The sequence below is a fragment of the Stegostoma tigrinum genome, unplaced genomic scaffold (genome assembly GCF_030684315.1).
Source record: "Stegostoma tigrinum isolate sSteTig4 unplaced genomic scaffold, sSteTig4.hap1 scaffold_53, whole genome shotgun sequence".
Classification (NCBI taxonomy): domain Eukaryota; kingdom Metazoa; phylum Chordata; class Chondrichthyes; order Orectolobiformes; family Stegostomatidae; genus Stegostoma; species Stegostoma tigrinum.
Window position 1 is genome coordinate 2,740,102 of NW_026728461.1, and position 27,552 is coordinate 2,767,653.

A 27,552-nucleotide genomic window follows, 5' to 3' on the forward strand; every position below is an offset into this window, starting at 1 on the left:
TCTTTGCCAAATACAGAGCTTAGAAATTGAGTCGCTGGTCACAGAATAAATGAATGGGCAGAGATAGAGAGACTTACCGGGAACACCAACAATAGCGAGGATGGGATAGTAACCAGCTTGAATAATCATCAGTACAGCTTCTATCGACAATGTTAAAGGCGCCCAATTGATAGAAAGATAGAAAAGGCCAGAGGATAAACTCCTGTCCATTGTTGGAACATTCCAATCTATTCCTCTCAGATTCTTATACATTGTTGTCACATTCCCGGCTGTGGTTCTGAGATTCTGATCCATAATTTGGAACATCCCAATCTGCTGGTCACAGATTCTGATCTCTCCACATCTCTGGAGCTGCTGATCCCAATTGTGTTGATTATGCCACAGCCACAGATACTGTGGGATAACGCATTGGGAGAAACCCCTTATTAATAGAAGAGGGAAACCCTCCAGTGACACAGTTAGTATCCATGGAGACTGACATTAATTCGAGTCACTGAACAAACAGCTCCCGTTAACCCCTTCCACTCTGACACTTTTAATGTAACAACAATACCTGGTTTGGGTGACATTGCCTGCTATTGGACTCAATGCCCATCTCCAATTCCTCTCACAATGATAGAGACAGAGGAGAAAGTTGATACTTTCTCTGCACAGGCTCAATGATTCTGCCGTGTTATCCACATGTGTGACGTATGTAACCATTTTCCTGAGAGCCAAATGAGAGGTTGTTATTTCACCAAAGTCTCCTCCACCACAACAACTGCCAATCTAAACACTGTCTCTGGCCACGACAACCTGGAGAAAGACAGGAAATGTGGGTTTTGCTGAACTTTCCTCTCACTGCTCTAATAAGGCAACATTTTATCTTTAACACAATATTTTCAATAATTTGCTTCTAAAGTTGCAAACAATTTTTTTGCAGTTTATACAGCCTTTCCTGACCAATTTTTTTAGCCTGAGCCCAAAAGTAAACATTACATTTCCAATAGCTTTGCTTATTGGGAGGAAAGGGTCAGAGACAATGTCTATGTGATTGATTAAGAAACAGTAAGGAAGAGGGGACAGTGGCTGTGCAGTCTGGACAGGATGAACTTGATATTGCCCATTAGGCAATTTCTTCTTCATAGATGGAATAAAACAAAATGCAGAGAAAGAGACAGAATAAATTTGGCTGAAGGAATGGCGACTGACAAGGTGAACAAAACACGATAGGTTGCAACGGAACGGAGGAGAAATGATTTTATATACACTGTTTAATCAGCGTATGTGTGTAGACATATAAGATTGTTCACATATGCTCAACACACTCAGGGTTATTAATGAAGATATGATGTACACAATATGGCATAGACGATGTGACCTTGTCTTGTTTGTGTCTTGTTAACATTGCATTCAGTTGAGGGAACCCATCTCCCCCATTCATAACTTTATTTACTCCCATTGTACATCTGCTTCTCTTTCAACACAATTAAAAGCCGATTTGTATTTTGCACGGCACCCCAACACCCTCTGTTTTCTGTTAGCCCTCCTCCACCTCTCGTAAGGTATTAAAAAGGCCACTTCCCGAACCTGTTCAGTTCTGAAAAAGGGTCTTGCTGGACTTAAAGCCTTAACCCTGTTTCTCTGTCTCCACCGATGCATCTCGACCTGCTGAATTTCTCCAGAAATGAATCAGCACTGACTGAATTTTCAACAAAACAAAGAACCATGCATGCTGGAAATCTGAAAAATGAAAAATTGCTGCAGAAACTGGAAGCTTTGAAAAGGCATCACTGGGTCCAACAGCTTAACTTTGCTTTCACTCTACAGACACTGCCAGACCTGCTGAGTTTCTTCAGCAAATTGTGTTTTTGAATAAATCCCAAAAACGTGTGTCAAAGTTGCTCAAACACCCTGTCCAACATGGATCACCAAACACTGAGAAGTGAGTGACAGTGCAAGGTGAAAAAATTACTTGGTTCTGAAACTACATAACTCTAGCCTCACTGACAGTACAGAGCTCTTAATCATGGTCAGGGAGAGAAACATTCACTTTAAAAACCTTCCGACAATGTGGAAACAAGCCCACCAGCCTAACAAATCCACACCGACTCTCACAGCATGCCATCCAGACCCAGCCCCCTATTACTCACCTAATCCACACAATGGGCACTTTAGCATGGGCAATTCACCGAGCCTGCACAGCTTAGGTCTGTGGGTGGAAAGTGGACCACCTGGAGGACACCCACGCAAACATGGGAGAACATGCAAACTCCACACAGTCACCTGAGGGTAGAATTGAGCCGACATCACAGGGGCTGTGAGGCAGCAGTGTTAACCACTGAGCCACTGTGCCACCCAAAGATGTTCCTACTGGAAAGGGAAAGGTTCAGATGAATATGTTAAAGGGTTTTGAGCAACGTGACAAATTGGAGATGTGACACCATGGAGAGACTGTCAGTAGAATGAGAATATTAAAATGTAAGTGTTACCACATCAGAAAATAGAGTAGGTCACTGCGTACAAGGGCAATGGGGACTCAGTCTGAACTGGGGAACATTACATTGCACTTATTGCAGCTCAAAACTGGGCATCCATGTCGTGATGGAAACCACAGCAGCAGCAGCAGAAGCAGAATTGTATTCCACCAGAATCTGTGACTCTTTGTCCCGGATAATCCCTCAGTCTATGATTCCCATGAAGCTGATCAATGGTTCAGTGACGAGTGCAGGCAAACATGCCGGGGTCAGAACCATGCGTACCTGAAACTGATGCCAACCCATTATAGCGACTGCATTCAACTGCTTGCATTACAAACAGCAGAACTAATGCATTACAGACAGGGTGGAAGGATTGCAACTATTCTGCTACAACCAGTCATGAATGGTGATGGGGGCAGCAGGAACTGCCGATGCTAGAATTTGAGATAACAAGCTGTGGAGTTGGATGAACACAGCAGGCCAGGCAGCATCAGAGGAGCAGGAAAGCTGATGTTTCAGGTCTGGACCCTTCTTCAGAAAAAAAGTAGGGGAACAGAGCTCTGAAATAGAGAGAGGGGGAGGCAGTGATAGAAGGTAGATAGTGGAGCAGATAGGTGGAGAGAGGATGGACAGGTCAAGGAGTTGGGGATAAAGCCAGTAAAGGTGAGGTAGGTAGGGAGATTTGACGGGGGTTGGTCAGTGAGGAGGGAGGGGCGAGTAGTGGGAGGGAAGACGGACAGGTCGAGGAGGCAGGAATGAGACTAGTAGAGGTGAGGTTAGTGTAGGTGGGAAGTGGGGGTGGGGGTTGGTCAGTGAGGGGGGAGTGTAGGTGCTCCACAAAGCAGTCTCCAAGCATTCGAGATAACACGGTGTGAAGCTGGATGAACACAGCAGGCCAAGCAGATTCAGGGGAGCAGGAAATTTTGACGTTTCAGATCGGGACCCTTATTCAAAAATGGGTGAGAGGAAGGGGATTCTGAAATAAATAGGGAGACAGGGAGGCGGATAGAAGGTGGACAAAGGAGAAGATAGGGTGAAAGGAGACAGACAGGTCAAAGAGTTGGGGTTCAAACCAGTGAAGGTGACTGTAGGTGTGGAGTTAAGGGGAGATAGGTCAGTCCAGGGAGGATGGATAGGTTGGGAGGGTGTTGCGTGAGGATAGTGGATAGGGGATGGGGGTGGGGCTTGAGAAGGGAGGAATGGTTAGGGAGGCAGGGACTAGCTGGGCTGGTTTTGGCATGTGGTCGAGGGAAGGGAGATTTTGAAGCTTGTGAAATCCACATTGATACCCTTGGGCTGCAGGGTTCCCAAGCGAAATATGAGATGCAGTTCCTGCATCTTTCGGGTGGCATCATTGTGGCAATGCAGGAGGCCCAGGATGGACATGCCATCCGAGGAGTTGGGGGGGTTGGAAATTGAAATGGTTCGCAATTGGGAGGTGTAGTTGTTTGTTGCGAACAGAGGATAGGTGTTCCACAAAGCGGTCCCCAAGCCTCCGTATAGTTTCCTCAATGTAGAGGAGGCCACAACGGGAACAGCGGATACAGTGTATAACATTGACAGATGTGCAGGTGAACATCTGTTTGATGTGAAAAGTCTTCCTCGGGCCTGGGATGGGGGTGAAGGGGGAGATATAGGGGCAGGCATGGCACTTGCTTCGGTTGCAGGGAAACATGCCCGGGGTGGTGGGGCTGGAGGGGAGTGTGGAGCGGACAAGGGAGTCACAGAGAGAGCGGTCCTTCCGGAAAGCAGATAAGGGCAGGAACGGAAAAATGTCTTTGGTGGTGGGGTCGGATTGCAGATGGCAGAAATGTCAGACGAAGATGCGTTGGATTTGGAGGTTGGTCATGTGGTATGTAAGGATAATGGGTATTCAATTTTGGTTATTATTGCGAATAGGGGGTGTGAGGGATGAGTTGCGGGAAATGCGGGAGACATGGTCGAGGGTATTTTTGATCACTGTGGAGGGGAAGTTGCGGTTTTTGAAAAAAGAGGACATCTGGGATGTTTGGGAGTATCATAGGCCGAGACATCTTTGTCAAAGATCATCAGTCTCCTTCGCTTTGTGCAGAACATCTTCAGTTTCACCAACCTGACCTTACAATTAATATCCCTCAGTTCCTGAATCATTCTGATCAATCTCCTTTCAATCACTCCACAGACCCTCACTTCCTTGGTGCACACCACCTGTTTGTGCAGACCCGAATGCTCTGTGTTCAAGTGGGTGATGTTATCACACACGGGCAATTGCTCAGTGACATCACCCTGAATCCTGGGCATTTCATGAACTGTGGGTTTCCTCTGATCCCAGTGGCTCTGATATCTTTTGAGCTGCAGACTCCAGCATTTGATTTTAAAGTTGAAGACAATGAAATTATTTCATTATTTTCAACCAGTAATGTACACATTTTGTATCAGAGATAATAGGAACTGCAGATGCTGGAGAATCCGAGATAACAAAGTGTGGAGCTGGATGAACACAGCAGGCGAAGCAACATCTTAGGAGCACAAAAGCTGACGTTTCGGGCTTGGATCCTTCATCAGAAAAGCGGAATGGGGAGAGGGTTCTGATATAAATAGGGAGTGAGGGAGAGGCGGATCAAAGATGGATTGAGGAGAAGATAGCTGGAGAGGCAAAGGTGGCAGAAAAACTGCTCAATGTCCTAACGTGACTGTCATTCGTGGATGTGTGGGTGAATGAGGACAAAGGTGAGCCCCTTACTGAGGACTAACCGTTTGACCTCAGTCAGTGGGAGGTCTGGGGGATGGTGAAAATTCGGCAGAGCTCAGCGTGGCTGTCTCCTCTGGGGCTGCTGGCTGTGGAGGCTCTGGGCTGTTTGGCCTGCTGTATTCATCCAGCTCCACATTTTGTTATCTCATGTACACATTTTGCTTCACATACTGTTCCCAGTCATCTGACTCTGGTGTTGGTGTGATGTAAATCATGTCCCACTAACATGAGGATTTTGCAGAGGTGACAAAGAAGGTTGGTGAAGACAGAGCGGGTAAAAACTGTTTGGATGCACTTTGGAAAGGTGTTTGAAAAGGTTCCTCATGGTAGACTGGTTAGATCACATGGAATCCAGTGGAAGCTAATGGTTTGGATCCAAGACTGGCTTGAAGGCAGGAGGCACAGAGTGATGGCGGAGTATTATATTTCAGACTGGAGACCTGTGACCTGTGGTGTGTCACAAGAATCAGTGCTGGGACACTGCTTAGCCATAACTTTATATAAATGATTTAGATGGAAGCATAGGAGGGATGGTTAGTAAGTTTGCCGATGGCCCCAAAATTCATGTTGTTGTGGATAGTGAAGAATGTTATCTCAGAGTACAACGGGACCTTGATCAGATGGGCCTGAGTGACAGATAGAGTTCAGATAAATGTGATGTGATGCGATTTGGTAAGGCAAACTAGGGCAGGACTTACAAGTTAATGGTAAGGCCTTGGGGAGTGTCACCAAACAGAGACATTGGGGTGCAGATGCAAAATTCCTTGAAAGCGGAGCCACAGTTAGACAGGGTGGTGAAGAAGGCATTTGGCACGCTTGCTTTTATTGATCAATGTATTGAGTATCGGAGTTTGGACGTTATAATGCAGGTGTACAGAACATTGCCACTTTTCGAATACTGCATTCAGTTATAATATCCCTGCTACAGGAAAATTGTTTAACTGAAAGGTTTCAGGAAAAAAAAATTTACAAGAGTGGTGCTTGGATTGAATAGTTTGAGCGACAGGAAGAGGTGGCTGAATAGGCCGGAGCTGATTCCCTGTAACGTCATAGGCTGAGGCGTGACCTTACAGAGGTTTATAAAATCATGAGGGGCTTGGATGGGGTGAATTGTCAATATCTTTTTCTCAAGGAAAGGAATCCAAACCTGAGAGCATGGTTTAAGTTGACAGGCGAAAGGTTTAAAAGGGACCTGAGGGACAGTTTTACATGTAGAGAATGCTGCATGTACGGAGGAGGTGGTACAATCCCAGCTCTTAAACAGCATCAGGATTGGTAAATGAATAGGAAGGGGACGGAGGGATAGGGGCCAAATGTTGGCAAATGGGACTAAAATAACTTAGGATATCTGGTTCGAATAGACAAGTTGCAGCAATCAGTCTGTTTCCATCCTTTATATCTCTGCAGCTCTTGGATCTTAATTTGCAATTCTAAATTACCAGATTGTAATTGGAATGTTTGGAGTCGAAGCCAAACCATTTGTGACTTTTCAAGGTACTGAACTTAATATCCAGCAGCATCACGCTGCTCATTTCCGTGAAGGGCGGGGAGTGACGTTAGGGATGTTGGAGTGGTTTGGGGACCAGAGTTCATATATTCCAGGTCAGATGGATTAGTCTAAGAAATTCTGTTTGTAACTGTGACCCAGTACTTCCTGACAGGGATATTACTTGATCAGAATTAGAATTTGTTTCAAGTATTTGATTTGATTTGGGAAGAGGCAGGCATTTTTATGCATTGCTAACAGTTCAGTTTGCTTAGTGCACAGAATAGAATGGCATAAAAATCAGACCCTTTTAGCAACTGCAGGCACATTGACACTGCAGGCAGTTACACATTCCAAAGAAACAGACGGGGTGGGATGGATTTGGAGGGAGGGGATAGTGATTCGCCTTTTTTTTGTAACAAAGAGTCACATTTATCAAGGGAGGGGGACCCACCATCTTCAGCGAGTGGTTCCTGCCGGCTGTGCACTGTCTGAGAGGGCGCTGGAAGCAGAATTATTCATGGCCCTCAGGAGAGAGTTGAATGATGAGAGATTTACAGGGCATCGGGAAGGACTGGTGAAGTTACCCGTACAGACAGCTGATGCAGAGAGTGACAGGCTGAAGCACCTTCCTCTGTGCTGGGACATTCTCTGAGCGTGCCGTTCTCTGCCGATTGTTGCTGCAATCTCACTGACCCGCTGCTAGTCATGGAGCTGGTTGATGAGGCTTGTTGGTGACGTCAGCTCTGCCCTACCTCATCTGATTGGTACATTTTCGATGATCTACATTCACTACGAAGATGTTTTCTAGAAAAGTGATGAAAAAGCACTGGTGCAAACTGACTTCTTTGCCCTGGTTAAGAAACCCAGGAGTTTGGGAACAACAGTAAAAACTGTCAGCAGTGATTTACAAGTCTTTGCACACAGTCAGGCTGGTGGAAAATAGGATCAAGTGTTTATTATACCAAGTGTTCACAGTTGGTGGCTATCTCATGTGTGGAAACATGGCCTTGCTTTTAGTGGTTTTGGTGTGAAGACAACACCACAGAAAAAGCATTTGTCCCTATCAGCTTTAATATCTGATATGTCCTTTGCCTAAGGACCCTATATTAAACTGATTTTTGGAGCAGGGAGTTGGAATATGAACTTTCTCCATGCATTATTGTGGTATTGCAGTGTTCCCAGGAATGATGAAGTCTTATTAAACCAATTTTAAAAGCAGACTGATCAAAACTTGAAAAATCCTAGGTCCAAACACCTTGTTATCTCAGATTCTCCAGCATTTGAAGTTCCTACTATCCTCGATATGCTGGGATATGCTCAATGCTCTGGAACCATAATCATGGAATTCCTACAGTGTGGAAACAGGCCCTTCAGCCCAACAAGTCCACACCAAACCTCACAGCATCCCAGCCAGATCTATAACCCTCCTAATGTACCCCTCCCTGAATACAACAGGCAATTTAGCACAGCCAATCGACCTAACCTGCACATCTTTGGACTGTGGGAGTAAACTCACACAGACATGGGGAGAATGTGCAAACTCCACACAGGCAGTCGCCCAAGGCTGGAATCGAACCCGGGTCCGAGTGCTGTGAGGCAGCAGTGCTAACCACTGAGCCACCGTGCCACTAAAATGCTTTCTCTCAGTACTTTCACCCAACTTTCTCTAAATATGCTTGTTCCAAGGTAAACGTTAATCTCTCCTTTTCTGCATGTTCAGCACTTACTCTGAATATTATTGCCTCATCCCTGGTACATGCTGCACCTTCCCACCAACACCATCCCTGAATATTCACACATGGCATCAGAAGTAAAAGAAAATCACCTGCCAACACTACCTCATTACAAATAGCATTTCAGAAAAAAATGCTATCAAAGTATTCACTAATTTTGAACTTGATGATGATGACTTGGATGTATTGAATGAGAGATTTTGGGAACACTGTGAGCCAGGAAAGGATATGGTGTATACAACGCACATTTTTCATTTGAGTGCAAAGGCAACCAATCAAACAGATGTGCATGTGGCTGCTTTATTTTTCGCAAGTCGAGGCCTGTGAGTTTAATCAGATTACTGACTCACTGATGTGGGACACAACTGTGAATGACCAAGTCAGTGGCATATTACGCCGAAAGCCATTTCTCACATTAGCCAGACCAATAGATATTTGCGGATCTAGCAAAATGAGCCAGAGTGAAATAAAAATGCTCCATCAAGATGCAGAATTGCCTGCCCACAAAGTACATTGTTGCTGTCAGAACTCTACATGCTTTTCAGCACCTGAGGCATGTTCTGCTCAGGGCCTGGCACAATATCTCTGCCTTTCCCTGGCATTTTTGCACTTTGATGTCTCAACTCGGACCTAATGTCCCACAGTGCTCCTGTCTTGCCTGGTTGCTTATCACAGGCATAAGCCAGGCAGCTTAGCATTGTTATTACCAGCAGTCAGTCAAGGGCTGATCAGCAGCTGTGGCAACTAATGCATTTTTTTCAACCAAATGGTCACGTCTACAAGTCTCAGGGAAACAGTTCTCAGTCAGGGCAAGGGAGACAGGATTCAGTCAGGGGATCCTGACACAGCATGTCCAAGGAATCATTTGATATCAGCCCAGGGACCTTGACAGTGTCAGTCAGCCATTGGGGCAATCAGGATCAGGGAATCTGTATCACTACAGTACAGAGAGGCGGCCACACTCACTACTAATTACATTCTCAAAATGCTGCAATAGACTTGTTGAGCCTGAATTATGTTCATCAATCCAAGCTGACCCTGTCCATTCCTGCCATTGGAAGTCAGTTTGATGAAATGCTCAAGGTTTTCGGGAGTTTGGGAGGTTCAAGTCCATAGCTCCCTGAAGTAGCAGCACAAGTAGATAAGATGGTGAAGAATTTCGCTTTCATGGTAAACAGCCTCAGGATATGGTCAACGTGGATGTCTGGTTCCTAAGTGGCATGTCAGAGCATGCACTATTTGTACGAGAATTACTATGGTTTCAACCACGAAATGGCCACAACTTGATCAAAAGAGAAAGTGACCATCAAGCAGTTTGAACCATCAGCTGTCAAATAAATTAAGACAGAGTTAAACGTATTGGCAGGAGTTTTTTTTACATTTTTTAAAAAAAAATTCATTCATGGGATGATCACATCACTGGATAGGAATGGCAGTTTCCTTCCCTAAAGGCCGTTGGTGAACAGATGGGTTTTTTCCAACAAAGACAATGGATTCACAGTCATCATCAAATTCTTATTTCCAGATGGATTCACACCTAGGTCCCCAGAACTGTATCTCAGCCTCTAGGGAAGTGATGGACAGAAGACTAAATAGAAAATATGTACTAGAAATCATACAATGTCTTGGTTTATGTTTCCATCATGAGATCCATCGCTGCTATGGACACCAGGTAAAGAGCTGAAGAGACTGCAATGCCCCCAGGCAGAGTCACAGCGGTCACCAGGTTTCATAGCTGACTGGGAAAATGCAATCAGGGATTATAGGACATGACTCAGCCCAATCCTATGTTTGGATTTAAAACTTTCCTTTGATTTTTATCCACAAAATGAAAGATTACATTGTTTCCAATAAACAAATGTCTGTGGAGAGCAACAGAATCCGTCATTGTAAAGGTGTGCAGACCTATCTAACAAATAAAGGGCCATCGAGATCATCACAGAATTCCTACAGTGTGGAAGATGGCCATTCAGTCAATATCAACCCTGCAAAGAGCATCCCACCCAGTCTCACACCCTACCCAATGCCTGCATTTTGCACACAAGATACTATGGGCAATTTAGCATAGTCAATCTACATAATTTGCACAGTTTTGGACTGTGGGAGGAAACCAGAGCATCTGGAGGAAACTCACGCAGACAGTGTCTGGGTAAGACACTCTTTGTCAGGTCAGTGCGGACATGATGGGCTAAATGGTCTGCTCCCACACTGGAGGGATTCTATGATCTCCAGCAACAAGCCCAAAACACATGGTTTTTGAATCTACTATAACAATGTGTGGAGCTGGATGAACACAACAGGTCAAGCAGCATCTCAGGAGCACAAAAGCTGACGTTTCAGGCCTTGACCCTTCTCTAGGCCCGAAAAGTCAGCTTTTGTGCTCCTGAGATGCTGCTTGGCCTGCTGTGTTCATCCAGCTCCACACTTCGTTGTCTTGGATTCTCCAGCATCTGCAGTTCCCATTATCACTGATACTATTTTTGATTCTACTGTTAGCTATATTCAAACCAATCAACTTATTCAGAAATTTGCTAGCAGTTAACCAGTCCTGATGAACCAGCAAGTCCCTTTTCACATATCATGCAGGTGGATAGTCTTTAGTCAGTGCGAATGTGTCGACGTGTTGTGACAACGTGACTATTTCCAAGCTCTACCTTACACAACTGTTAGTGTGACATTTTATTCACAATACCAGCACCTTTAATTGAGCAGGGATCGGTAACATCTGTACAAACAGCCCAAAACCATGGTTCATTTGATAGTGAGAGTGACAGCAAAGTTCTTCAACTGTTGTTGTCTGTGAACTCGCTGGTGTGTTAACAGTTTGGATGACAATGAATCCCTTCCCACACTCAGAGCTCATGAAAGGTCTCTCCCCAGAGTGAACTCGCTGGTGTATCAGCGGGGAATTCGAATCAGCAAAGCCTTTCCCTCATGCAGAACAGGTCAATGGTCTCTCTCCAGTGTGACTCTGGTGGTCAGTTTCTAGCTGGGATGGATGAAGAAATTCCTTCCTGCAATCTGCACATTTCCACACTGTCTCCCAGTGTCACTGCACTGGTGTTCGGACATTTCAGATGAATCTTCACAGACTCTTCAACACACACACCATGTGCATTTCTCCCCAATGTGAGTGCTGCGTTTTCCTTCATTGTTCAAAACCCTGAGATAATTGGGTTGTGATAAACAAAGTGACCGTCAGACCTGGATGTGGACCTGTTAAAATTCTCCAACTGCAGACTATACTTTCAAACAGAAAGTTAAGTGTAGCGAGTAAGAAACCAGAAGGACACAGATTGTGAAACTGAGAAATTCTCTGGGCATGTGTGGAGCGATACTTGGGGAAAATACTGGATCACCATTAGAACAAATTCATTCATAAATATCCTCCAGGTAAGGGATCCAGTCAGTGTTTGCATAAAACTACCAAAAGAGAGGTGGGGGAAGCCAGCGAGGAAGGACAGTCATTGTATAGATCTGTAACTCAACCTTTCGATCCCTCTGAAAGACTAAGAATAGTGCAGAAGTAAAATTGCGGGAATCTGAAATGAAAACAAAAAATGCTTCATCAGCATTGTACAGCACAAAACAATCCCTTTGGTCCCAGTTGTCCATGCTGACTAGATATCCCAAATTAATCTAATCCCATTTGCAAGCATTTGACCTATACTCTGCGACACCCTTCCTATTCACATCCAACATTTAAAAGGTATCTGGATGGGTAACTGTACCAGCTTCCACCAGTTCCTCTGGCAGCTCATTCTACACAGGCACCACCCACTTTCCCTTTTAAAAAAAACAAATTCGCTGGAAAAGCTCAGCAGGCCTGTAGCATCTGTTAAGGAGGAAAAAAAGTTAACATTTCAGGACCGGTGACCCTTCCTCAGAACCCGAAACTCTTCTCTCCTCCACAGATGCTGCCAAACCTGCTAGGCTTTTCCAGCAAATTTGTTTTTTTTTAGATTTAAGGCATCTGCAGTTCTTTTGGTTCCCTTTTCAGACTTTCCCTCTCGGCTAAAGCCAATGTTTTAGTTCTAGTCTCCCCTAACCTGGGAAAACAATCTTGGCCATTCACCCTACGCCCACCATAATTTTAACAACCTCTATAAGGTCACCCCTCAGCCTTCAATGCTCCAGGGAAAATAGACCCAGCATATTCAACTTCTCCCTACAGCTCAAAATTCCACCTCTTGCAACATCCTTGTAAATCTTTTCTGCACCCTGCCAAGTTCAACAGCATCATTCCTATAGCAGGGAGACCAGAACTGAACACAGTATTCCAAAAGCAGCATAATCAATGCCTTGTTCAGCCTATAACATTGACCTCCCAACTCCTACGCTCAATGCACTGACCAATAAATGCAAGCAGAGCAAATATCATCTTCACTACCTTCTGTACCTGCAATTCACCTTCAAGGAACTGTGCACATGCACCCCAAGGAGTCCCTGTTGCATAACAGTCCCCAGGGCCTCATCATTAACTGTTTAAGTCCTGCGCTGATTTGCATTACCATAATGCAATCGCTCACATTTATCTGAACTAAACTTATTTCTATCACTCCTTGGCACATCAACCCATGTGATTATGTTCCCATTGTGCTTGGGAAGTAAACGCCTTTGCTGTCTACTACAACAACAATTTTAGTGTCATCTGCAAACTTACTAACCATTCCTCCAATATTCATTCCGCATGATTTGCATCAATGATTAAAAAAAAGCAGTGGACCCAGCACCGATCCTTGCAGCACACTGCTGTTCATAGTCATCTAGACTGAATCCACTCTCCCCCAGCTGACCATGATCTTGTCTCCTACCTTCAAGCCAATTTTGTTTCAAATAGCTAACTCTCCCTGGGTTCCATTTGATCTAATCTTGCTAACCAATCTGTCATGTGGAGCTTTGGTGAATGCCTTGCTGAAGTCCATAATAGACAATGTCCACTGCTTTGCCTTCTTCAATCTTCTTTGTCACTTCTTCAAAAAACTCAATCAAGTTAATGAGACAAGATTTCCTACTCACAAAGCCATGTTGACTATCCCTAATCAGTCTTTGCTTCTCTAAACACATGCAAATCCTGTCCCTCAGAATCCCCACCAGCAACTTACCCACCACTGACATCAGGCTCAACGGTCGATGGTCCCGTGGCTTTTCCTTAAAGAATGACACCACATTAGCCACCCGGCCTTCTGGCACTTCACTAGTGTCAGTGATACAAATACCTCAGCAAGGGGCCAGCAATTACTTCCCCAGCTTCTCCCAGAGTTTGTCGGTAACACCTGATCAGGTGCCAGGAACCTATCCACCTTTATGCATTTTAAGACATCCAGCACCTAGATCTCTGTAATATAGACACTTCTCACGACTCACTATTTATGTTTCCAAGCTCTCTCACTTCCATATCCTTCTCTGCAGTAAATACTAATGCGAAATACTCATTCACTATCTCAGCCTGCAGTTCCACACAGACAGCCTTGTTGATCTTTAAAGGGGCCCTATTTTCTCCCTAGTTGCTTTTTTGTCCCAAATGAAGTTTCAGAATCTCTTGGGATTCCCCTTAACTTGATTTGCCAAAGATAGCTCATGTCTCCTTTTTGCCGTCCTGATTTCTCAAGTATAATCCTACTGCCCTTGTACTTCGAGGGATTGACCTAATTCCTGCTGTCAATACCCGACATGTGCTGCCGCCTTTTTCTTGACCACAGCCTCAATTTCTCCAGTCAGCCAGTATCCCCTAAATTTACCAGCCTTGCCCTTCACATGAACAGGAACATATTGTGTCTGGGCTCTCCTTATTTTAGTTTTGAAGACCTCCCACTTTCCAAGCATTCCTTGACCTGCATATTACCTCTCTGGATCATCTTTTGCAAGTTCTTGCCCAACAATGTCAAAGTTGGCCTTACTCCAATTTAGAATTTTGAAATGTATATTAAATAAATAAGTTTTATTTTAAACTGATCACATCTGCCTGCATCTGGCATATACTCCTCTAAACCTCTCTTGTCTATGTCCTAATTCAAATGTCTTTTAAACAAACAACGTGGCTGTACCTGTATCTGCCACTTCCTCTGAAAGTTTGTTCCACACATGGAAAACTCCGTAAAAATAAAAGTTTCCCTCATGTCTTTTTAAATATGTCTTTCTCCTCTCACCTTACACACATGTCCGCTTGTCTTGAAATCAGCCAACCTTGTGAATAAACCCTTGCTATTTGCATAATCTGTGCCCTCATGATTTTATGAACCTCCAAGGCCACTCGTTAACCCATTATGCTGCAGTAAGAAAAGTGCCAGCTTTGGCCGTCTATTTGATAATCAAGCCCTCCATTCCTGGCAACATCCCAGCAAGTCTATTCTGAACTGTCTCCAGTTTAATAATAATGTCCTTCCTGTAACAGGGCGACCAGAGCTGCACACAATACCTCAAATGAAGCCAAAACAATGTCCTGTACAACCTCAACATAACATCCCAACTCTGAGACTCTAAGGTCTGAGCAATGAAAGCAAGTGAGCTAAACAACTTATTAATCACTCTGTCTACTTGTCTACATAAACTTCAAAGAATTATGCACTTGAATCTCAGCATTTCTCTGTTCCACAACACTACCCTGGGTGCAACCATCAATTGTGCAAGTCCTACCCTGTTCATTTTACCAAAATACAATGTCTCACATTTATTCAAATTGAACTTCATCCTCCACTCCTCAACCCATTGACATAATTGATCAAGATCTTGCTGTCATCTTCGATAACCTTCACAGACCACTATACCAACATTTCATACCACTAATTCTAGTATCATCTGCAAACTTACTAATCTTGTCCCTTAAATTCTCATCCAAATCATTAATATAAATGAGAAACAAAAGTGGACCCTGTGCCAAATGCTGTGGAACATGCTGGTCACAGAACTCCACTCTGAAAAATCCTCCAGCACCACCGTCTCTCCTCCAACTGAGCCAATTCCGCTTCCAATTAGCAAGCTCTTCCTGAATCACATGTGATCTAACTTTACGTATCAGTCTACCATGTGGAATCGTGTCAAAGGCTTCACTCTCACTCTGGGAGGTGCTGCAAAACTGAAACAATTCCCCCACCATTTGCCCATCATTCCTTGAAAAGTTAAATCCAAACTCTTTTTTGAGAATAACTGCTAAATCTGCATCCAGCTGCCATTCAGACTGTTCCAGATCCTGGGAACTTGCTGAGTCAAACACTCTTCACATTTTCACTCTGCATTTTTTGCCAATTATCTGAATGTTGTACTCCACGGTTACCAAACATTGCTACAATGGAGAATTACCTGAGCTTCTGTTCACTCTCTCCAAACCAGAGACACATCAATTTTAATTGACTTATGGGACGTGGCCTTTGCTGCACAGGCAAATATTGATTTCCACTTTTATTCGATTTGGAGAAAGTGGTACTTTCTATTACTGCTGCACTCCATCTGCTGTAAGTACACCACTGTGCTGTTATGATGATAATCCACCCTGGAGCCTCACTACCCTCCCTACTGCAGGAATCATACCTCAGACCTCACTACCCTCCAGATCATGCCCTCAAGCCTCGCTACCTGCATTGTTGCAGGCATCATTCTCGAGTCTCAACACCCTTCACATCTGTGGAACCCCTCTCCAGCCTCATGACCTGCCTATCGTTGGAATCCCCCTCCAGCCTCAACTCACACCATCTATCTAGATTCCTCCAGTCTCACAGACCACCTTATCTGTCATCTCCTCCAGCCCACAAACTTCTTTAGCTCTATAATTGTCTTTACCGTCACAAACTCCCTCTGTCTGGTCTCCTCCAGCCTCACAATCTTCCCCATTTCTGTAATCTCCTCCAAGCTCACTTTTCTCTATTTTTGTAGTCTTCTCCAGTCTCAGAACCCTTCCTGTCTCTCATATCACCCAGCCTCACAGATCAGTGATACAAGAACGATATTTCTTTCCTCTAATACAATCCTTATTTTTATTCATCCACATGATGGCGGCACTTTCAATTTCCTGGGCTTCAGGCCCCAGAATTGAAGTCAACCGCTTTCCCTCTATACCTCACTTTACTCCCGAAAACACTGACCAATCATGAGTCATTTAGTCTAATATCTCATTTTCTGAAATAACTTAAAATATTGCTGGGCATCTTCCTATGTGAAGAGTCTCGGAGGTCTACAGTACAGAAAAAGGCTTTGTGGCCCATACAGCCTGGGCTGGTTAAAAACCACACCCTAACTATTCTCATCTAATTTTCCAGCACTTGGCCCATACACTTGTCTGTGTTGGCATCACAAGTGTGCATCGAAATATGCCTTAAACGCTATGAGGATCTCGGTGCCTATCACCCTCACAGAGAGTGAGGCTCAGTGCCATTGTCACAGCGTGATGACATCACAGACAGGAACAGAGACGAGCTGAGTCTGTGCAAACCAAAGATCCCCCCCACCACACACCGTGAAGGATGGGAGGGTCCCTGATAGGGGGCAGAGGAGATTTAACAGAATGGTTTGTACGAAGAGGGTTTTTAGTTGCATGGATAGGGTTTTTTTTTAAAAAGTTATAATTTCATGTGACTTAGGTATTGCTGGTACATATTGAGAATATCCATCGACAATAGATGGACTCTCATTCTCAACCTCTCCCCTTGCCTGGGGTGTGGTAATCTTCAGGTTAAACCAGCCCTATGGTCAGGTAGGACAATGGTGACTTTACCTTAGGCACAGTGATGCCACTTTGCTCAGTGGTGTAGAGGGGAATGTTGAATGTGGTGGATGGGACACCACTCCGACACTGCTTCATCTGGAGGATGTTAACTTCCTTTAATATTGTTGGGGCTGTACTCATGCAGGGAAGTGGAAATGAAAAGTGGATGAGTGCCTTACACACAAGAAGCAAACTGTCATTGGGTAATCAGGTGCTTGGGGAAACTGAGATTGATCTCCTTGTAACAAAGGATTTTGAGGGGACCTTTGATAGGAGGTGTTTACAAAAGATAAACATTAGAATGGTAAAACGTACACTCAACTGGCCATAAAAAGGACTACAGGACATATATTGAAAGTTGTAGGAAAGATCTATTGAGAGAATGGAGTAATAAGAGAGAAATTTTACATGGCAAATGGGAATGAGCAGGAACACAATACTCACACACAATGCGAATATCCAGGTCCTGATGAATTGAGTAATTCTGTCAGAGTTTGGTGTTACAATTATTGAGCTTCCTACCTGAAAGTCCACTTGTAATATCCTGTAACACAAATTCATAAAATCCATCACTGTCAGAGTAGAAATCCACAACATCCCCTCCTCCTGGCCGAGGATAACTGTGCATTGTTCCTGCTGCACATTATTCCTTGTGGGAGTCAGCAGCTGATTCGAGGGATTTCTATTTGGGTTTCTAGGAATTTCCACATTGGGAAATCACGTCACTGAACAGAACAACAGGTGTTTGACACAAGGCAAAGAATGGCCAAGATTTAGTGAGATGCAGGCAGCAGGATTTGCTTCCTTTTCTTTCCTTCTGTGCTGCTGCACTGCCACAATGAGACATCAGCTTTTCCGGCCCAATGCAACTTGATGAACAAGTTGTCTCGATTCTGAGAAATGGGCAGGAAGCTTCTCCCAGTCATTTGAAAAAACGCCCCTTAAAAAGGCAGCAATGACATATGTGTCATGTTGCCCAGTGCTCCCAACAAAAAGATGAGAAGAATGAGGGAGGATCTCATAAAAAGGGATAACAGTCAAGTTCCATGAGGGTTAGAGTTTATGGAGAGATATTGATAAATGGGCAACAAGTCGGCAAATGGAGTATAATTTGGGAAAACGAGAAGTTGCTATTTTTTGAGGAGATGACCGAAGAACAGTGTTATTTAAAAATGTAAAAACTGTGGAAAACTGCAACACAAAAGGGATTCAGGAATAATTGTGCAGGAAGCATGAAGCGAGCACACAGTTGCAACAGGTAATCGGGAAGGGTCATGGGATGTTATCCTTATGTCAAGGTGTTTGCAGTAGAAGAGTTTGGAATACATGTCTTAGGACAAATATACAACTTGCTGGCAAGACCACATCTGGAAGAATGTGAGCAGCTTTTTTGGTCCACTTATTCGAGCAAGTATATCACTTCACTGGAGGCATTTCAAAGAAGTTGAACTAAGATGATCATTGGTTTGGAGGGATTATGTTTTAAGCTAAGACTAAACAGGTCTGGAATATACTAACTAGATTTTTTTGAAGAATGAGAGATGTTCTAATTAAAAATAGAGGATTCTCAAGGGAGTTGACAGGATAAATGCTGAGGAAATATTTCTCATCGTGCGAGCAGATTCTTGATAAGGCAGAGAAGAGAGGGTTCTCTTTTGGAATTGTCAAGCTTCAGGCAACACAGACATGGGTAAGGGGTTTCAGTCGCAAATGAGCTGGAGTGAGGTGGAGAGAAGGAGCATTTTAGAGATTGAAATTTCTGGCATTTGTGATTGAAATGTACGGTAAGATGTTCATCTTGAGACCAGATATGAGAGCATTATTGAGAAGGGTGCAGTTCAGCCTCAGACAGTTCCCAATGAGAGGGATGGATTCAGTACAATAGTAAGGAAAAATAATTTGTAATAATAACTGAAGGCAATGTGTTTTACTATCACAAAGTGTCATTGGAGGAAATTTCAGCTAATCAAGTAGTGGAAGCATGAAAAGCAGTTTTATAATTGAGTAACAGTGGAGCAAAGTGATGGAGACGAGTTAGATCTGAACATTGTAGAATACATGTGAAAGTTAACACAGTGCTTGTGGAAGATCTCACCTCCTGGAAGTATGTTGGTGAGAAACAGCATGGGCCAAGGATAGATCCTTGAGGGACATTTACTACATGGATTTCAGACAGGAAAGAGAGATGGAGTGGGATTTTCCAATGACGGTGAGGTCGAACATTGGTTTTAAACAGAATGGGTGAGAAGGACATAACCAGAAAAGAGAAACAGACAGAACAAGTAACAATATCTGTGAATTGGCATGGGGGAAGAGGCAGGGAGGAGGAGGAGAAATAAGAGTTGGAATATTTGTAGTTTAGTGAGAATAGGGCAAAGGGTTAAGATGAGCTCTGATAAGGCTTGACATGAAACTGGACAAAGATGCAAGTTTAAGCCTAAAACGAGGAGCAACATGCTAGGCAATTTGGTTTGGTGGGCTTGTGGAAGAGAGGGAAGCAGCAGAGGCAGCTGATTGGATTGTCTCAATCTTAGTGACATAGAAACTGCATGTGTCTCCTTCACTTGCTGTTGGAGCGGAGGATGGAGGAGACAGGATGATGGACAGTGTTTTGCAAAGAAACAATGCCTGTGTTAGTGATATTTAAAAATGAGTGAACAAACCTGATGACTAACTTTTATCCAGAATGTTAAAATGTACAACAGAAGTCCAGGTTCAAATCCTATCTCAGCAGATGGTGGAATTTGAATTCAATTAAAAAAACTGGAAGAATCAACTGGTTGCCATGGCAACAATTGCTGATGACAGAGTGAAAAAAAAATCTAATGTCCTTTGGGGAAAGAAATTTGCCAACCTCAGCAAGCCACTCAGTTGCAAATCACTGCAAAGTTTCAACAAAGGAATGAAGCTTGGTGGCCCATTTGGCATCTACCAGGGAACTAGGAAAGACAACTGCAGAATCAGCCCTATCGGCCCCCCAAACTCCTGCTTAATAATATCTGGGGGCTAGTGGCAAAATTTGGAGAGCCGCTTCAAAGACGAGTCAAGGAACAGTGTCAGACTCATGGAAACATACCTGGCAAACAATGACACACACCACTATCATTGTCCTTAGTGAAGCCCTGTCCCAGCAGACGTGACAGCACAGTGCTATTCTGACCAGATTATTTGACCTGGGAGTACTCAACTTTGACTCTGACGCCTGGAAGTCTCACGGCTCCTGCTGATTTCCATGTACCATCCTCCCTTGGTTGATAAATCAGCAGTAGTATTATCGCTAGATTATTAATCCAGAGACCCAGGTAACATTCTGGGGACCTGGGTTCGCATCCTGCCATGGCAGATCGTGAAACATGAATTAAATAATGATCTGGAACTAAGATTCTAATGATGACCATGAAATCATTGCCAATTATCAGGAAAGACCCATCTGGTTCACTTCTGCCCTTTCCGGAAATGTGCCATCCTTACCTGGTCTGGATGACATGTGACTCCAAACCCATAGTGATGTGCTTGACTCTTAACTGCCTTCCAGGTAATAAACGCTGGTCCAGCCAGCGATTTCCACATCCCAAGAGTGAATTTTAAGAAACAAAAAACTCCATCATGTTGAACAGCACTTGGAGGAAGCACTGCGAGTGTGAATAGCACTAAATGTACTCAATGTCCACATCAGGAGTAGTTTGCAGGAGGATTACCAATCAGGCTGGTCGGGTCCTGAAGGACAAAGCTGCTTGGCTGGGACTGCAGCAGGTGCTGACGCACCAAACGGGGAAAATATAGCTGATCTCATCATCACCAATTTCCCAGCTGCAGAGGCATCTGTCCATGACAGGATTGTTAACAGCAACCACCGCACAGTCCTGTGGAGACAAAGCCTCATCTTAAACTTGAGAATACCCCCCATTGCATTGGGTGGCACTAACTTCGGCTAAAAGGGACAGACTTGGAACAGACACAGGAGCTCAAAACCAGATATCTATGAGGCTTTGAGAGAGACTGCAACAGTAGCAGACCTTCTCCAGCACAATCTGTAACCTCATGGCCCAGCATATCCTAGAGACACCCATTGCCATTGATCCAGGGGACCAACACTGCTTGAACGGAGAGTATTGGAGGGCATGCCAAGGGCAGCACCAGGCATACCTAAAAATAAGGTGCCAACCTGGTAAAACCACCAAACAGGACTATCTGCATGCAAAATAGCATAAGCAGCAAGAGTTAGAGCTAAGCCACCCCATAACCAATAGATCAGATGCAAGCTCTGCAGTTCTACCACACCCAGTCGTGAACAGTGATGGACAATTAAACAACTCACTGGAGGAAGAATGCCAAAAATCCCCATCTTTACCCGACACAGGAGCCCAACCTCTCCTTGCAAAAGACAAGTCTGCAGCAATCTTCAGCCAGAAGTGCCAACTGGATGATCCATCTCAGCCTTCTCCAGAGGTCCCCAACATCAGAGATGTGAGTTTTCATCCAATTTGATTCATTTCACATAATATTAAAGAAATGAATGAACAGTGCAAAGGTTATGGGCCCTGGCAACACTCTGACAATAGTAGCGATGACTAGTGCTCTAGAGCTTGATGGCATCCAAGCCAAACTATTTCAGTCCTGCTACGGCGCTGGCATCTCCTAACAATTTGGAAAACTGCCCAGGTCTGTTCAGCACAAAAACATTGAAAATCCAACCCGACCAATTTCCCCTCAAGCAATCTACTCTCTATCATCAGTAAAGTACTGGAAGGTGTTGTCAACAGCAGTATTAAACAGCACTTACTCAGCAGTAACCTGCTCAGTGACACCCAGCATGGGCCATGGTGGGCACTCAGTTCCTGATCTTATTACAGACTTGATCCGCAAATTCACAAACAGCTGAATTCCTGAGGTGAGGTGAGGGTAAACAGCAGAGCCCTGCACAAAAACCACGTACTTCCACTTCAGTGACAATGACTGACAGTGACACCTTAGTTTCAGCTCATCTGCTGAACCTCTCATCTATTCCTGTGTTACCTCTAGGCTTAACTATCCAAACTCACTGCCAGTCGGCCTCCCACATTCAATGTCCCTGTAACCTCAAGAATACCTAAAGTTCTGCTGCACACAAGTACATTTGTACCAAGACCTGTTCACCCATCACTGCTGTGCTCCCTGACCCACAAAGGCTCCTGTTTATAAGCAACAATTTAAAATTCTCAGATAATAAAATGTGAGGCTGGATGAACACAGCAGGCCAAGCAGCATCTCAGGAGCACATTGGCCTGCTGTGAAGCTTTTGTGCTCCTGAGATGCTGCTTGGCCTGCTGTGAGCTTTTGTGCTCCTGAGATGCTGCTTGGCCTGCTGTGAGCTTTTGTGCTCCTGAGATGCTGCTTGGCCTGCTGTGAGCTTTTGTGCTCCTGAGATGCTGCTTGGCCTGCTGTGAGCTTTTGTGCTCCTGAGATGCTGCTTGGCCTGCTGTGAGCTTTTGTGCTCCTGAGATGCTGCTTGGCCTGCTGTGAGCTTTTGTGCTCCTGAGATGCTGCTTGGCCTGCTGTGAGCTTTTGTGCTCCTGAGATGCTGCTTGGCCTGCTGTGAGCTTTTGTGCTCCTGAGATGCTGCTTGGCCTGCTGTGAGCTTTTGTGCTCCTGAGATGCTGCTTGGCCTGCTGTGAGCTTTTGTGCTCCTGAGATGCTGCTTGGCCTGCTGTGAGCTTTTGTGCTCCTGAGATGCTGCTTGGCCTGCTGTGAGCTTTTGTGCTCCTGAGATGCTGCTTGGCCTGCTGTGAGCTTTTGTGCTCCTGAGATGCTGCTTGGCCTGCTGTGAGCTTTTGTGCTCCTGAGATGCTGCTTGGCCTGCTGTGAGCTTTTGTGCTCCTGAGATGCTGCTTGGCCTGCTGTGAGCTTTTGTGCTCCTGAGATGCTGCTTGGCCTGCTGTGAGCTTTTGTGCTCCTGAGATGCTGCTTGGCCTGCTGTGAGCTTTTGTGCTCCTGAGATGCTGCTTGGCCTGCTGTGAGCTTTTGTGCTCCTGAGATGCTGCTTGGCCTGCTGTGTTCATCCAGCCTCACATTTTATTATCTTGGAATCTCCAGCATCTGCAGTTCCCATTATCTCTGATACTAATTTAAAATTCTCACCCGTGATTTAATTCCTGGCTGTGACGAGCCCTATCTCCCTGCACACACAACCTTCAAGAGTTCGATAACTCATTTAGTTCCAGACTCCAACAATGTGTTTAATCATCCCTTCACTATTGGAGGCTGTTTCTACAGTTGCCAGAAAACGTGATCTGGAATTCCCCTGATAAACCTCTTAGGTTTGCTTTCCTTGAGAGAGTCAGGAAAACCTGTAGATATGGTAACTTTTTGGTCACCTGACCTAATATGGCCTTACGTCAAAAGTTTGTTGATAATATTTTTGTGAAATTATAAAACATGATAAAAATACAAATAGTTTGTTGATTTGGACATACACCATTAGCTCTTCAGTATCGCTAGATGAATGATCTGTAACTTCTCAAATGGAGCATTGTGAGAGCACCTTTATCATACAAACTGAAGCAGCACACGAAAGTTAAACATCACCTTCTCCACAGGGAACAGGGCTTTGGCAACGATCGCTGGTATCTGTGGAAGGAGAAACACACAGCAAATGTTGCAGAAGTGCAAAATGAATGACAGATAAAAACGCTGTAGAATTTGGTGGTCTGAAATGGAAGAAAAATACACTCTCTTTCTGGGAAAATATTTCCTGACTGTGAAAGATACCATTCAAAAATTAATCTGGTAAGAGAGCAGCACATGGTCAGGGGGTGGGCAGCAGTGGAAAATTTATTTACAAAAAAGGTACAAGGAAATTACAGTAAAATACTACAGAGATCAAATCTATCCATCATTAGAGACTGAAGAGATTAGACACCGACAAAGGTGATCAGGGAGCACAGAAGTGAGCAAGAGCAGTGTGAGCTGCTATGATCCAACAGTCTGGGAAAAAAAATCCATAAGAAACAAACATTTCTCTTGGATAAGAGATAATAGGAACTGCAGATGCTGGAGAATCCAAGATAACAAGGTGTGGAGCTGGATGAACACAGCAGGCCAAGGAGCATCTTCGGAGCAGGAAAGCTGACGTTTTGGGCCTGGACACCACTTCAGAAATGGGGGAGGGGAAGAGGATTCTGAACGAAATAGGGAGAGGGGGGAGACAGATCAAAGATGGAGAGAAAAGATATTTGGAGAGGAGACAGACAAGTTAAAGAGGCGGGCATGGAGCAGGTAAAGATGAGGAGAGGTGGGGAGGTAGGGAGGTGATAGGTCAGTCCAGGGAGGACAGACAGGTCAAGGGGGTGGGATGAAGTTAGTAAGCAGGAAATAGGGGTGCAGCTTGAGGTGGGAGGAGGCGATAGGAGAGAGGAAGAACAGGTTAGGGAGGCAGGGACAAGCTGGGCTAGTTTTGGGAGGCAGTTGGGGGAGGGGAGATTTTGAGGCTTCTGAAATCCACATGGACACCATTGGGCTGCAGGGTTCCCAGGCAGAATATGTGTTGCTATTCCTGCAACCCTTGGGTGGCATCATTGTGGCACTGCAGGTGGCCCAGGATGGACATGTCATCTGAGGAATGGGATGGGGAGTTGAAATGGTTCGCAACTGGGAGGTGCAGTTGTTTCTTGCGAACTGAGCGTAGGTGTTCTGCAAAGCAGTCCCCAAGCCTCCGCTTGGTTTCCGCAATGTAGAGGAGGCCACAACGGGTACAGGGGATGCAGTATACAACATTGGCAGATGTGCAGGTGAACATCTGCTCGATGTAGAAAGTCTTCTTGGGGCCTGGGATGGGGGGGGGGGGGGGTGGGGGGGGGAAAGAGGAGAGGGAGGAGGTGTGGAGGCAAGTGTAGCACTTCCTTTGGTTGCAGGGGAAGGTGCTGGGAGTAGTGGGGTTGGAGGGCAGCGTGGAGCGGACAAGGGAGTCACGGAGAGACTGGTCTCTCCGGCAGGCAAGCAAGGGTGGGGAGGGAAAAATGTCTTTGATGGTGAGGTCGGATTGCTGATGGCGGAAGTGTCAGAGGATGACGTGTTCGATCCGGAGATTGGTGGAGTGGTATGTGAGGATGAGGGGGATTCTTTTTCAGTTGTTATTGCAGGGATAGGGTGCGAGGGAGGAGTTGTAGAAAAATGCAGGAGACACGGTCAAGGGTGTTCTTGACCACTCCGGTGGGGAGGTGGGGAGTGGAGTTGCGGTCCTTGAAAAACAAGGACATCATAGATGTACGGGAGTGGAATCCTGGGAGCAGATGCGGCAGAGGTGAAGCAATTGGGAATAGGAGATGGCACTTTTGCAGGACGGTGGGTGGGTGTGAGATGTTAATGTGATAACATCCCATTAATTTAAAGAAGTATAGAAATCAAAGTCTTTCATCTGCATTTGATTCCTATACAGAGACTTTGACTTATAGAAGTAAAGTCTTTTATCTACTCACATCGGTATGCAGACACTGCCCTGAAGCTTCCTGCCCAGCTAGGAATTCAGTGTAAAGCTTTTGTAACTCATCTTCTCACACATCGGCATGCAGACACTGTCTTACGTTTCCTGACTGAACTGAAATTAGAATCAATCTGTATCAAATAGGGTTAGGTGGGGAAATTTTGTAAAGGTGTGAAACCTCTAAAGCATGTAACTTCTGTCGCTGACTAAGGGGCCAGGGCACTGACTTTGTCCTAGCCAGACACACTGGCAACTTGAAATCACAATCTGTCCCGGACAACAACTCAAAATCACCTCCTGCCATGAGCAGCTACTTCACAAGCAATCGATACTATATCCTGGTCTTTTATGTTGTCCATGTAATAATTGCTTGGTATCCTGTTTTTGTCTGTTGTAGTAATTGTTTTATGTATCATGTCATTGGAGGTTGTGAAATCGTTTTCTGTATCATGTCTTTTGTAAAGTATAAAAAGCAGGGACTGTCCGGGGAGAACTCCTTGTGAGACTTTGCACTGTGTGCCGGGTTGAGTACAGTGATTCTTCACAGCTTGTACTTGCTTGGTAAGAAAATGATTTGTGTTTTTCTAAACAGGTCAGTGTCTTGTTATTGCAGCACGTCCGTGAGGGTCTCCGAAAACAAACTTGACAGGTGGGAGGAGGTGTATTCTTGGTAGCTGTGGGAGTCAGTGGGCTTGAAATATATATCGGTTTTGAGATTGTTCCCCAAGATGGAAATAGAGGACCAGGAAGGTGAGAGAGGTGGTTAGAGATGGTCCAGGTGAACTTAAGGTTGGGGTGGAAGGTGTTGGTGAAGTGGGCAAACTGTTCGAGCTCCTCATAGGAGCACGAGGCAGCGCCGATACAGTCATCCATGTACTGGAGGAAGAGGTACGGAAGAGGGATTGTTCCAACAAAGAGACAGGCAAAGCTTGGGCCCATGCAGGTACCCATGGCCACCCCCTTTGTCTGTAGGCAGTGGGACGAGTTCACCGAAGCACATAATGGGGTCAGTGGAGGGGAACTGGTCAGACCTGCAGGACAGGAAATAGCGTAGGGCTTTGAGGCCATCTGTATGGGGTATGCAGGTGCTAATGTGGTATACTGCACCGCTGCACCCGTTCTGGCCTCCTCTCTATCAGGGAAACCAAGCAGAGGCTTGGGGACCACTTTACAGAACACCTACACTCAGTTCGCAATAAACAATTGCTCATCCCCACCTCCCTAACCTACTCTTCCTCTCACCTATCCCCTCCTCCCATCTCAAGCCACACCCCCATTTCCTACTTGCTAACCTCATCCCACCCCTTTGACTTGTTGGTCCTCCATAGACTGACCCATCCCCTCCCCACCTACACTCACCTTTACCTGCTCCATCCTCACCTCTTTAACTTGTCTGTCTCCTCTCCACTTGTCTCCCACTCTCTCCCTGTTTGTTTCAGCATCCCCTTCCCCTCCCCCATTTCTGAAGGGTGTGGGCCCGAATACGTCAGTTTTCCTGTTTCTCTGATGCTGCCTGTCCTGTTGTGTTCCTCCAGCTTCACCCCCGGCCCTTTTAAAGTTTCAAAGCTGTCGCGCATGCGCCCCGCGGATCACTGCCCCCAATAAAGATGGTGACGGTCACACGGGCCTATCGCCATCTGAGGCGTTGATTTGTTTTCTGCAAACGTGAGTCTGGGAGTTTCAAATGGGTGTGTTTTCCGACGTGCACTAACTGTTTGTAAAACTTCCAAACCCATACGAATATCACTTCCCTCCAGCTTTCTACCGTTTTGCTTTCTTTACTGTGGCCTGCTCTTACCTCAATTGCACAAATCTTGGTCTCAGCGAAGGATCTAGGCCCGAAACGTCAGCTTTCCTGCTTGACCTGCTGTGTACATCCAGCTGCACACCGTGTTATCTCGGATTCTCCAGCATCTGCAGTTCCGGTTATCTCAGCGACTCTGCACCGCACTCGTGGATGATCACGTGGTTTTCACTGATCCCG

The 27,552-nt window shown here is 45.1% G+C and overlaps 1 long non-coding RNA gene and 1 other non-coding gene across 2 annotated transcripts; one reads left to right on the forward strand and one right to left on the reverse strand.

Annotated features, from left to right (window-relative positions):
- The first annotated feature begins 7,685 nt into the window (after nucleotides 1-7,685).
- On the forward strand, nucleotides 7,686-7,877 carry LOC132208767 (U2 spliceosomal RNA). Its single transcript, XR_009444916.1, has one exon. It is a non-coding gene; the product is annotated as a U2 spliceosomal RNA (small nuclear RNA).
- Nucleotides 7,878-10,202: 2,325 nt separating this feature from the next.
- Nucleotides 10,203-27,547, reverse strand: LOC132208741 (uncharacterized). Its single transcript, XR_009444872.1, has 4 exons — nucleotides 27,367-27,547; nucleotides 23,563-23,716; nucleotides 17,555-17,654; nucleotides 10,203-11,921 (listed from the first exon to the last, which is right to left on the reverse strand). It is a non-coding gene; the product is annotated as an uncharacterized LOC132208741 (long non-coding RNA).
- Nucleotides 27,548-27,552: the final 5 nt, after the last annotated feature.